A 12,441-nucleotide genomic window follows, 5' to 3' on the forward strand; every position below is an offset into this window, starting at 1 on the left:
TTCAAGAGGTGAGGTGAGGGGCACTACCATAGTAGCATCAGGCTGGTTGACCCTCTGAGCCAGGGCCTGGACCTGTAGGGAGAGACCCTGCATTTGCTGAGCCAGGGTCTCAAGGGGGTCCATAGTAGTGTCTGGGACCAGGGTAGACTAGGTATATAGGCTTGTGATTATGTAACGATGGGGTAGGGAAACAGACAAGTGAGCCCTAATCTACCCGCCACTCAGTCCCTGCCTACTTGCAATGACCCGCCCTAGGCGATGGGGTACAACTGGGCGACAGTCCCTACGCTCGATAAGTGCACGACGGACAAACAGACAAGGGTACGCAGAAGCTAAGGGAAATGGGGCAGTTGCCCACGGCAACACCGTGAGCAACAAGAGTGGTGAACGAGCCGAGTCAAACCAGGAGTGTACGAGGTACCAAACGCAGAGCAGGAGAGTAGTGAACAAGCCGAGTCAAACCAGGAGTGTACGAGGTATCAAACGCAGAGCAGGAGAGTAGTCAGTAAGCCAGGGTCAGTATGAAGCAAGGACAAAAGTACAAGAAGCTGCAGCAGGGCCAGGAAACCAAACGAGAAGAATCCCAAGCAAGGAGGAACAGGAAAGGCAGGCATAAATAGACAGAGGGCGGGAGCTAGCTCCGTCTGGCCAGGCTGTCATAGGCTCTCCCACTCCTAAGCCTGCCATCCTGAGTGGTGGAAGATGGAGTCAGTCTCACAGACATAGAAGCAGGTGCAGACTGATTACCTATGGGCGTTGACACAGAAGCTGTGCCTGGCAGATCCTTTACAAAACTATTCTAAAATGTAGAGATATTCGGGGATTTGGACGTATTGCGGCGACTTCACAGATAAAGTTTCTCGATATGAGGTTGCAAGTGAAGGACTCCCCCTCCTAAAGGGTGACCCCGGAGGGAGAAGATTTCAGCGGTCATGGGGATTCTCCTACTTCCACATCTTCTTTTCTCTTCCAGAGACCCATGACCGGTTTTCTGATTGTCGTTATTTCTATGAAGCAATCTTTGATCTTGCGGTCTATTACTCCCCCCTTCCCTCCCCATTTTTCCCCTTCGTTCTTTTTGTCTTCCCGACTTCCCTCCCCAAGTTTTTGATGCGGATATGTTTTGGCTCTGCACTGCCTTATTTGCATATGTCTTTCTTTTCTTTGTTCTCTGGTGCTTCTTGCACTTTTCCTCTATTGAGGATAACATAAAAATGTTTTTAATTAAATACGGAAGTTTAAAAAAACCTCATTTCAGATTAAGACACAAGGTAGCAAATTATTAAGACTAAGAAGAAACTAAGGTCATATCTATGGCTGACTGGTACACTAAGACGGTGCACATTACGTTTTTGGCCTACATTTAACGGGAAAACCTCCCTACCTATAGATCAATTGTAGGCTGTGACAAATACATCCGTCAGCATAGAGTTTAATAGTGGACATTATATGTATACGTTATGATTTCTTATAACCCTGTTCATGACGTATACTTTAAATGGATACCGGTATAGTCTAAGGGTGACAGATGCTACTGTAAGGCACCCGTGTAAAGCATACGTCACCCATAGACTATAATGGAATCTATTTAGCGTACGGTATATGTCATGAAAGGCTAATGAAAAGCCTATGACATATACGCTAAAGTATATCTGTGATGTACGTCATCCATAGATTCCCGTGTTAACAAAGCGTTTACTACATAGTATGCGTTTCTTGTTGTAAGATCCCGCAGGATGGCATAGCGTACTTTACTATTCTATCCTCCATTTATTCCATCATAAAAAAAAAAACGGTATACCAGCCTGACAAAGGCCAAAAGGACGCGCTTTTGTCCTCGGTCGGGCTAATGAAGCACTATGGACACATTCAGCGTGTCTACGCCCAGAGTTTTTCCGACGTACATTCTAAATGTAGGGCCAAAATGTAGTGTGCAAAGAGTATTAGGGTATGTTCACATGGCTTATTTTCGGCCGTTTTTCGGGCCGTAAACGTTTTTTATTTTGTGCGTGCACATACCCTAAGGCCCTGTTCACACAGAGTTTTTTTGCTGTGGTATTTGCCGGCCGAAATTGACTCCCATTGATTTCAAAGGGAGGTGGAGGCGTCTTTTTTTACCGCAAGAAAAAGAAGCGACATGCCCTATCTTGAGGCATTTTCCGCCTCAAAAACCCCATTGAATTTTTGATGCGTTTTTCTAACGCTTTTTTCGGCAAAAAACAAATGTGGAACTTCATTTTGTCTCTTGAAGAAATAGGGAAAAAAACGCCTTAAAAACTGTGGCAAAAAACGCGTCAAAAAAGGCGTGTGGTGCAAAACCACTTAAAAAAAACCGGAGCTGATTTTTCCAGGCAGAATCTTCTGCCTGCAAAACACTCCTTGTGAACAGGCCCTCAGAGTATGTTCACATGCTTAACAAAAAACGTCTGAAAATACGGAGCTGTTTTCAAGGGAAGACAGTTCCTGATTTTCAGCCGTTTTTTAAGCAACTCGCATTTTTCGCTGCATTTTTTACGGCCATTTTTGGTGCTGTTTTTCTATAGAGTCAATGAAAAACGGCTCCAAAAACGGCTCAAGAAGTGACATGCACTTCTTTTTCGTGGGCTTTTTTTACGCGGCCATTTTTTTAAAAAAACGCCCCGTCGGAACAGAACAACAATTTTCCCATAGAAATCAATGGGCAAATGTTTGGAGGCATTCTGCTTTTGATTTTTCGGCCGTCTCTCGGTCATATACGGCCCAAAAATCGGCCGAAAATAAGCCGTATGAACATACCCGGCTGAGGTATAAACAGGCTGAAAATAAGCCGCATGAACATACCCGGCTGAGGTATACACTGGCTGAGTTGTACACAGGTAAACACTATGTCCGTACTGTAAACGGCACTAAAAATACGCTGCAGTGATTTGTATAGTGAGGCTGTGTCACGATTAAAGGAAAACTCCTGATTGTTGGGGTAAGCAATTCATTGTCGGCAAGTCTGAAAAGTTCCATATTCGCAAACCTTGTTTATAGGCTGGTAACTTACACTTTGTGAGCCAGTTCACTCATCACTGACCTGTCCCCAGCTTTTAAGGATAGTGGTCTTTGTGTCAGCCCAGCGCGGATGGTCTCCATGTTTGCTTTAGGTTTCAATAATCCATTTATTCCCCGGTCACCTCTGTGCACTTTGCTGAGTCACCACTAGATTATCCTATGGGCTCATACAATGACATTGACCAAGCACTTAATAGAAGGTTCACTCACTGTGATAGGGAAGGAACTTTATATTTAGAAAAACATATAATAGGACAATGTTTCATAGAGTTCTCTCATGTACATAGCAGGATACGGGAAGTTGAGAGCAGAGACTGTATTAGTAAAGTCGGGGGAATTCCTGTTCAAAATTCTACCATTACGGAGCTTGCCGTGTCCGAAATGATTCTTTTTACTGCAGGATGGGCTCCGTGTGTGAATTTATGAATCCAGTGGCCAGAAGCGGTGTTCATGGGGACTACTCAGTCTTACTGCTTTGAAAGTCGAAAAGGCTTTTCTCCTTCATGGAGAAAAGCCTTCACAGTTGTCCTCAATTATATGTTATATGGGAGCTTGGAAAATTCCGTTAAATCTCACCAAAAATATTGTTTTTTTGTGGCTGTTTAATGTTGGTAAATAACTTCAAACGTTTCGATTTTTTTTTGCAAAACCTTTTCCCCCCAAACTAAATGCGAAAACAGCCTCTCCTATGTAATTTTTTGAATGTTCAACAAGACCAGAATTTTTGTTTAGTAAAACATATTTCACATTCCGATCATGAATTTGGCTTCTCAACCGTGTGAGTTCTCTGATGCTGAATAACACTTGATTTCCTGGTAAAACATTTCCCACATTCAGAACAGGAAAACGGCTTCTCCCCCGTGTGAGTTCTCTGATGAATCCCAAGTTTAACTTTAGTAATAAAACATTTCCCACATTCAGAACAAGAAAACGGCTTCTCGTCTGTGTGAATTCTCTGATGGTCAACAAGATCGGATTTTTGAGTAAATCGTTTCCCACATTCTGAACATGGATATGGCTTCTCTCCTGTGTGAAACCTCTGATGTTTAAGAAGATTTGATTTCTGGGTAAAACATTTCCCACATTCTGAACACGAATGTGGCTTCTCCCCCGAATGAATTCTCTGATGTTCAACAAGAACAGATTTCTGGATAAAACCTTTTCCACATTGAGAGCATGAAAACGGCTTCTCTCCTGTGTGAATTCTCTGATGATCCCGGAGTTTGGCTTTAGTAATAAAACATTTCCAACATTCAGTACAAGAGAATGGTTTCTCCCCTGTATGAATTCTCTGATGTTCAACAAGACCCGACTTCTTGGTAAAACATTTCCCGCATTCAGAACATGTAAGTGCAAATGGCTTCTCCCCCGTGTGGAGTATTTTATGTCTGGAAAGAAATGATTTCCGAGTAAACCATTTCCCACATTCTGAACATGAAAATGGCTTCTCCCCTGTGTGAGTCCTTTCATGTTGAGCGACACCTGATTTACAGGTAAAACATTTTCCACATTCTGAACAGGCGTATGGCTTCTCCCCTGTGTGAATTCTTTGGTGCACAAAAAGATTTGACTTTTTTGTAAACTGTTTTCCACATTCACCACATTTAAATATTTTACACCCGCTGTGACCTGATCTGGGGGTAACAACCTGTGATTTCCCAGAATATTCCTCGTGATTGAGGGGATTAGATGTTAGAGTTGTACTGTGAAGTCCTTCGCGTGCTATAGGTGTAATGACGTTTTCTACTGAAGAATGTTGCATGATATCTTTGTCTTCTAATTTATAATTTTGTGACACAAGGCAGTTTCCATCCGAGTTGTTGCTGGGATTATTCGCTAGGATTAGAAATGGATTTAATTATTTTCAAACCATAAAATAAACATATCCTATAAAACATTCTTATTGTAAAGCTTTGCTAAAAATAATTTTAACGTATTGATGACAAAGACAGGACACTGATCTACATTCAGTAGCCACTTTATTTTGTAGACCTAAGCTCAATAAAAATTGGAAAAACCTCACTTTGACAAACCATCTGCTTATTTATTAGGTTTTTTAATACCAATTGAGCATAATTTTAAAGGAAAATCCAGCTGGCCAACAGTGATTTTCCGAATGAAGGTACTGCCACACTCTAGAGAGGTCCAAAGAAATACACGAAAGCTTGCCAGATTGCTAGAAACCATTCTAATGGGCTAGATGCAATGGTCTACCAAAACAAAACGGGAAAACTCCTTGTAACCCTCACAAAACCCACAATAAACTCACACTTCATACTTGGATTAAAGCAGTTAGCAATGTCATGTACAGGGCTGAACCAACGAAAACACAAAATCTTTTTCCAATTTACTCTAGCACCCTGTATATGACACCCAATTATCCTGGTTATTGCTCAACAAAATAAACCCTCCAAAACTCAGACCTTGCTCTTAAGTTTTTTCTAAAAAAATTATCTAGTACAAAACTCTACTAGTACTACTACATAAAACGTTTTTGCTGGTTACACATTCTACATACTCCACATGTTGAAGCACAACTTACATACACACAACACACCTATCTGATAAAGAGCATAATGGCCCGTTGGATAGTTACTGCTGAGAAGGCATATGGCATTATTGCTTCAGACAGCGAGTCTGGAAGTGACATAGAAACCCTCTTCTACCTCTCTACTTTCTCATCAAGTGAGGATGAGGAACTGCCAAGACGTTGCCCCCGGACGTCTACTACACCAACACCCGAGAGCAGTGACCCCATGTGGACCCCAATCCCCGAGAACTACAAACCAAGGGTCCCTGGGCTTAAGGGCACCCCAAGGATTCAATTTGAAACGGCAGGGTTACAGGAAAGAGACTTTTTTTATTTCACTGACTGTGTTGACTTAATGGTGACCCAAACTAACCTATATGCCCAACAGTTTATCACCCTGAATGCCTCAACTAGTTACGCAAAGCCAACAGGTGGACCCCTGTAGACACCAAGGAAATGAGGAAGTTTTAAGGGTATTGTGCTCAGTATGGGGCTTCTGAAAAAGCCATACATAAGAACATACTGGAGCACAGATATACTGATAGATGATCCTTATTTACGTTAAACGTTGAAATTTGGTGTCTTCTTTTTTCTTTTTTTCTTGAGTGTTTGTATTTTGGGAAACAATTTTTATAATGTACTGTAAATTCCTTGAGGGGTGTAGTTTCCAAAATGGGGTCACTTCTTGGAAGTTTCCATTGTACTGGTACCTCAGGGGCTTTGCAAACACAACATGGCGCTTGAAAAATATTCCAGCAAAATCTGTGCTCAAAATCCAAATTAGCGCTCCTTCTCTTCTGAGCCCCGCCATGTGCTCATACAGCATTTTAGGACCACATATGGGGTATTTTTCGTACTCTGGAGAAGGTGCCTTACAAATGTTCGGGGGCTTTTTCTTCTTTATTCCTTGTGGAAATAGTTTTTTTTTTTTTTAGCTAAAACGACATCTTATTGGAAAAAAATTAAAAATGTTTCATTTTCACGTCCAAATTCTAATGAAATCTATGAAACACCTGTGGGGTCAAAGTGCTCACTTTTTGGGGTGTTTCCACTGTTTTGGCCCCACAAGACCTCTTCAAACCCGACATGGTGCCTAAAATATATTCTAATAAAAATGAGGCCCAAAATCCACTAGGTGCTCCTTTGCTTCTGAGGCCGGTGTTTTAGTCCATTATCGCACTAGGACCACATGTGGGATATTTCTAAAAACTACAGAACCTGGCAATAAATATTGAGTTGCATTTTACTGGTAAAACTTTGTGTTACAGGAAATAAAAAAAAAAAAGGATTAAAACTGAATTTCTGCAAGAAAAAATGAAATCTGTAAATTTCACCCCTACTTTGCTTTAATTCTTGTGAAACGCCTAAAGGGTTAATAGTCTTTCTAAATGCGGTTTTGAATATTTTGAGGGGTGCAGTTTTTAAAATGGGGTGTTTTATGGAGGTTTGTTTTTTATTTTTCAAAGCCACTTCACATCTGAACTGGCCCCTGTAAAAATAGCCTTTTGAAATTTTCTTGAAAATGTGAGAAATTGCTGTTAAAGTTCTAAGCCTTGTAACGTCCTAGAAAAATAAAAGGACGTTAAAAAAACAATGCAAACATAAAGTAGACATATGGGAAATGTAAACTAGTGACTATTTTGCATGGTATTGCTATCTTTTTTTACAAGCAGATACATTTAAATTTAGAAAAATGCACATATTTCGCTAAATTTTGGTGTTCTTCGCAATTAAATTCTGAATTTATCGACCAAATTTTATCAGTAATATAAAGTCCAATGTGTCACGAGAAAACAATTTCAGAATCGCTTGGATAGGTAAAAGCATTTCAAAGTTATTACCACATAAATTGACACGTCAAATTAAAAAAATGGGGCTGCGTCCTGAACGTGCCAACTAGTCCACATCCTTAAGAGGTTAACTCTCCCAGCGTGGGTGAAGAGTGTGTTACGTTGCACCAGTAGAAGGGTATTGAGTGGTAGACTCTCCCAGCGTGGGTGTAGAGCGGGTTACGTTGCACCAGTAGAAGGGTGTTAACTAGTAGACTCTCCCTGTGTAGGTGTAGAGCGGGTTATGTTGCGCCAGTAGAAGGGTATTGAGCAGTGGACTCTCCCAGTGCGGGTGTAGAGCGGGTTACGTTGCACCAGTAGAAGGGTATTGAGTAGTGGACTCTCCCAGCATGGGTGAAGAGCGAGTTACGTTGCACCAGTACAAAGGTATTGAGTAGTAGACTCTCCCAGCGTGGGTGAGGAGTGTGTTACGTTGCACCAGTAGAAGGGTATTGAATAGTGGACTCTCCCAGCGTGGGTGTAGGGTGGGTTACGTTGCGCCAGTAGAAGGGTATTGGGTAGTAGACTCTCCCGGCGTGGGTGTAGAGCGGGTTACGTTGCACTAGTAGAAGGGTGTTGACTAGTAGACTCTCCTTGTGTGGGTGAAGGGTGTGTTACGTTGCACCAGTAGAAGGGTATTGAGTAGTGGACTCTACCATCGTGGGTGTAGAGTAGATTACGTTGCGCCAGTAGAAGGGTATTGAGTGGTAGACTCTCCCAGTGTGGGTGTAGAACGCGTTACTTTGCACCAGTAGAAGTGTATTGAGTAGTGGACTCTCCCATCGTGGGTGTAGAGCGAGTTACGTTGCGCCAGAAGAAGGGTATTGAATGGTAGACTTTCCCAGCGTAGGTGTAGAGCGGGTTACGTCACGCCAGTAGAAGGGTATTGAGTAGTGGACTCTCCCAGCATGGGTGTAGAGCGGGTTACGTTGCACCAGTAGAAGGGTGTTGACAAGTAGACTCTCCCTGTGTGGGTGAAGAGCGGGTTACGTTGCACCAGTAGAAGGGTGTTGAGTAGTGGACTCTCCCAGCTTGGGTGAAGAGCGGGTTACGTTGCACCAGTAGAAAGGTATTGAGTAGTAGACTCTGCCAGCGTGGGTGAAGAGTGTGTTACGTTGCACCAGTAGAAGGGTATTGAGTAGTGGACTCTCCCAGCGTGGGTGTAGGGCGGGTTACGTTGCGCCAGTAGAAGGGTGTTGAGTAGTAGACTCTCCCAGCGTGGGTGTAGAGCGGGTTACGTTGCGCCAGTAGAAAGGTGTTGAGTAGGGGGGTCTATCACTATCTGGAGGTCAGTGTGTGGATACAGTCAGTATAATAGATAAGGGGGAGCAAAAAAAAATCCCAAAAAACTATGAAGCAACACGCGGAAGGGGTCCACCTCCTGCCCTGAGAGGATTATCATCCTGTAAATGCTTCTCCATTTTGTATTTTATTGTTTATTGTCATTTTAAATGAAAGATTCCCCTTCTTTGTCCTGAAGAAAACGAACGCAGCAGCAGCACCCTAGTAAATTGTTTTAATTTTTTGTAAATTGCATTACTTCTATATTTACTATACTTATAAATGTGAGGTTCTTAGCGCACATTTTCATTAAACTGTGGGGACGGCCTCATACAGATGGGACCCTACACTGAACATTATACGACGGAACACATTGACTTTAATAGATTCCGTCGGCTTTCCTAACGAATCCTCCGACGCAGATGTGAACAGAGCCTTATACAGACATATCCGGAGAGGTGACCGGTCCTCTTTAATGTGGCTCCAGGTGGAGCGTCACTTGAAGAAACCTCTCAGATGTTTATCACTCACCTGTGCCAATAACTTCTGGTATTTCCTCCTCCTTACGCGGCTGATCACCCCACACCGTCTCCTCTTCTTGGGCTTCAGCTTCCACTTTAATCGGAGTCAGATCTTCTCCCTGATGTAACAAATATACAGTTCAGCTGGAGAAGTCCAAGAGATCATTATAGAAACCACATCAATGACTGAGCTATAAAGAGGTCCACACAACCTCCATACAGATATGGTGAGAGCTCAGCGCCATCTACCTGGTGATCTTCTTCCGGACAGTCCTGGGAATACGGAGGACGGGGACTTCTCTCTGGTGGATCTCTCTTACTGGATCCATCTGTAGGAAACACACAGTGACTACATTGTCTATATGTGATGACGAGATGATGGGGTATCTATGTAATCCCCCCCCCCCGCTTACGCTGCTGTCCAGCCCTCGTGTACGTCTCCTCCTCTTTTTGATCTACGACTTCAACTTTAATATCGAGCAGATCTTCAGCCTAAACAGACAACAAAGAGTTAATTCTAGCAGGATCGATGCACATTTATAAGCTGCAGATTCCACCGCATGCAACAAATAATATTAATCCACTTTAAGAGGACCTATCTCCTCTCCTGACATTTCGATTTTAGTATATATTTGTATTCCCCATGAAATAACAATTTCAGAGCATCTTTTCTAAGAACTCTACGTTGTGCCATTCCTCTGTTATTCCTCCTAGAAATGCATGAATAAGTCGACAATCGGGTGTTACCAGTTGGGAATTTGTCAGTGTACAGACTGACAAAGTCAAATCAGAGAGAGAGAATATGTAGGGACTCCCCACTTTGAAAAGGGGAATAGTAACCCCGCGTTGCCATTTATATATAAATTTTTTAGGAGGAATAACAGAGGAACGATGCAGAGTTCTAAGAGGATTGTTATTTCACGGGGAACACAAGGCAGACATGTCCGGAGGGGTGACAGCTTCTTTTTAAATGACACATGGCTAAAATCAGCGTGTCTGTCACGACTTCATGTGGCTCTTAGAGGGGGCAGCGTGAAATAGGTGACAAATTTGTTTTAAAAAAATAACTTTGTTCTATTGACTTGAAGTTAATGATATAATGACATTTGAGGAGACATTAGCGCCATCTACCTGATCATCCTGATGGATATTATGGTTTTCCTCTCGACAATCCTGGGAATACGTAGAAGCGGGACATCGATCTGGAGGATTTACCTTACTGGACCCATCTGTAGGAAACACACACAGCGACTGAATACATTGTTATAGGTGCTGGTAAATAAACCTTTAACATTATAGAGACTTCTACTGCAAAAAAAATTTCAAGGGCCCGAGGGCCAGAAGTCACGTGGCCATAAAAGGAGAAAACAACAGAGGTTTCGGGAACACGTGACTGATGTTTCTTTGACGTTTCGGGGTAAAAATTTAATATAACTTTAGCTGTTTTAAATCTTATTTCAAGCTAACAAGAACAGCGCTTTTTTTCCCCCGGTATTACCCCTTTAACTGGATTCGGAGAACTATATTATAAAAACAAAGCTCCAACACCAATAAAGATATATTCAAAATGTAATCAGCACTGAAACAAGACAGTGAAAGTGGGCGGATGTTCCCATTAACCCCTACCTGAAAATAGATTTATTGTATAACCTCAATTGGATTTGCTGGTTCCACCCCCGAATAAAAAATGTATAAACGTTTAAGAATAAATTATAGGTCCCCCGAAAGGTTGCCAATAAAAACTTCAACTCGTCCCACAAAAGGAAGCCATCATACAGTTACATCAACGTGAAAAGAAAGTTACGGCTTTTGGAGTTTGCCGATTAAATATTTCAGTAGTTTGGCCCCAAACCCTGTACAGCTTGAAAACCTCCCTTGAATGGGAACCAAACTGCGGGTCTGGTCAGCACTTTCCTTTAAGAACGACTTGTATAACTTCCCCTCTACTTGAAGACATGTTATTGCTCATTGATACAGAAGAATAAATTAATCAGAGAAAAACAAGAGTGCCCGTTCTTCATATAAAGACGTCCCGGAGATGTAGCCGCGAACACGTGGACACACTACACACAGGTGTCTGATGGCTTCAACAAGGCCACCAGAATCCACAGCTGACCACGAACCTGTAATTATGTCACCTACAGAAAACCCACAGTAAGGGGCAACAGGACTCCTTAACAAATGTCTCCTCTTACCCGGTGATGTGCAGTCACGGTGCTCCTCCATCATGACGTCCTTGTACAGATCCCTCTTACCCGGTGATGTGCAGTCCCGGTGGTCCTCCATCATGACGTCCTTGTACAGATCCCTCTTACCCGGTGGTGTGCGGTTCCAGTGGTCCTCCATCATGGCGTCCTTGTAGAGATCCTTGTGGTCTTCTATATACTCCCACTCCTCCATGGAGAAATAGACGGCGACATCCTGACATCTTATAGGAACCTGACACACAATGATACGGTCATCACCCAGACACATTATACCTTGTGTTATTATATAATATCCCAGCATTCCCGGCAGTGTCACCTCTCCAGTCAGCAGCTCAATGATATTGTGGGTGAGGTCCAGGATCTTCTCATCGTTGTTTCTCTCATGGATCAGTGAGTGAGGTGGAGACTCTGTGATGGGGTTCTGGATTCTTCCCCATCCTTCTGCCACACAGGGATGTATACTGGACATCACACAGTCACCAGATGTCTTCTTCACTACTGTGCAATCCTGTGTATATAAAGGGAAATCACAATATACACTCCCAGAATCTCTCACCTCTCCAGTCATGTCCCTGTGTTATTAATAGAGAAGAGTGATGTCATGTGACATCATTCCCAGAATCTCTCACCTCTCCAGTCATGTCCCTGTGTTATTAATAGAGAAGAGTGATGTCATGTGACATCATTCCCAGAATCGCTCACCTCTCCAGTCATGCCATGTGTTATTAGCAGAGAAGAGTGATGTAATGTGACATCATTCCCAGAATCCTCACCTCTCCAGTCATGTCCCTGTGTTATTAATAGAGAAGAGTGATGTCATGTGACATATTTCCCAGAATCCTCACCTCTCCAGTCATGTCCCTGTGTTATTAATAGAGAAAAGTGATGTCATGTGACATCATTCCAAGAATCCACACCTCTCCAGTCATGTCTCTGTGTTATTAAAAGAGAAGAGTGATGTCATGTGACATATTTCCCAGAATCCTCACCTCTTCTGTTCCTGTGTTATTAATATAGAAGAGTGATGTCATGTGACA

The 12,441-nt window shown here is 42.6% G+C and overlaps 1 pseudogene; it reads right to left on the bottom strand.

The window, feature by feature from the left end:
- Positions 1 to 3,251: 3,251 nt before the first annotated feature.
- On the bottom strand, positions 3,252 to 11,891 carry LOC142724079 (uncharacterized; annotated as a pseudogene).
- Between the last annotated feature and the right edge of the window lie 550 nt (positions 11,892 to 12,441).

Source organism: Rhinoderma darwinii, unplaced genomic scaffold (assembly GCF_050947455.1).
Source record: "Rhinoderma darwinii isolate aRhiDar2 unplaced genomic scaffold, aRhiDar2.hap1 Scaffold_570, whole genome shotgun sequence".
NCBI lineage: Eukaryota > Metazoa > Chordata > Amphibia > Anura > Rhinodermatidae > Rhinoderma > Rhinoderma darwinii.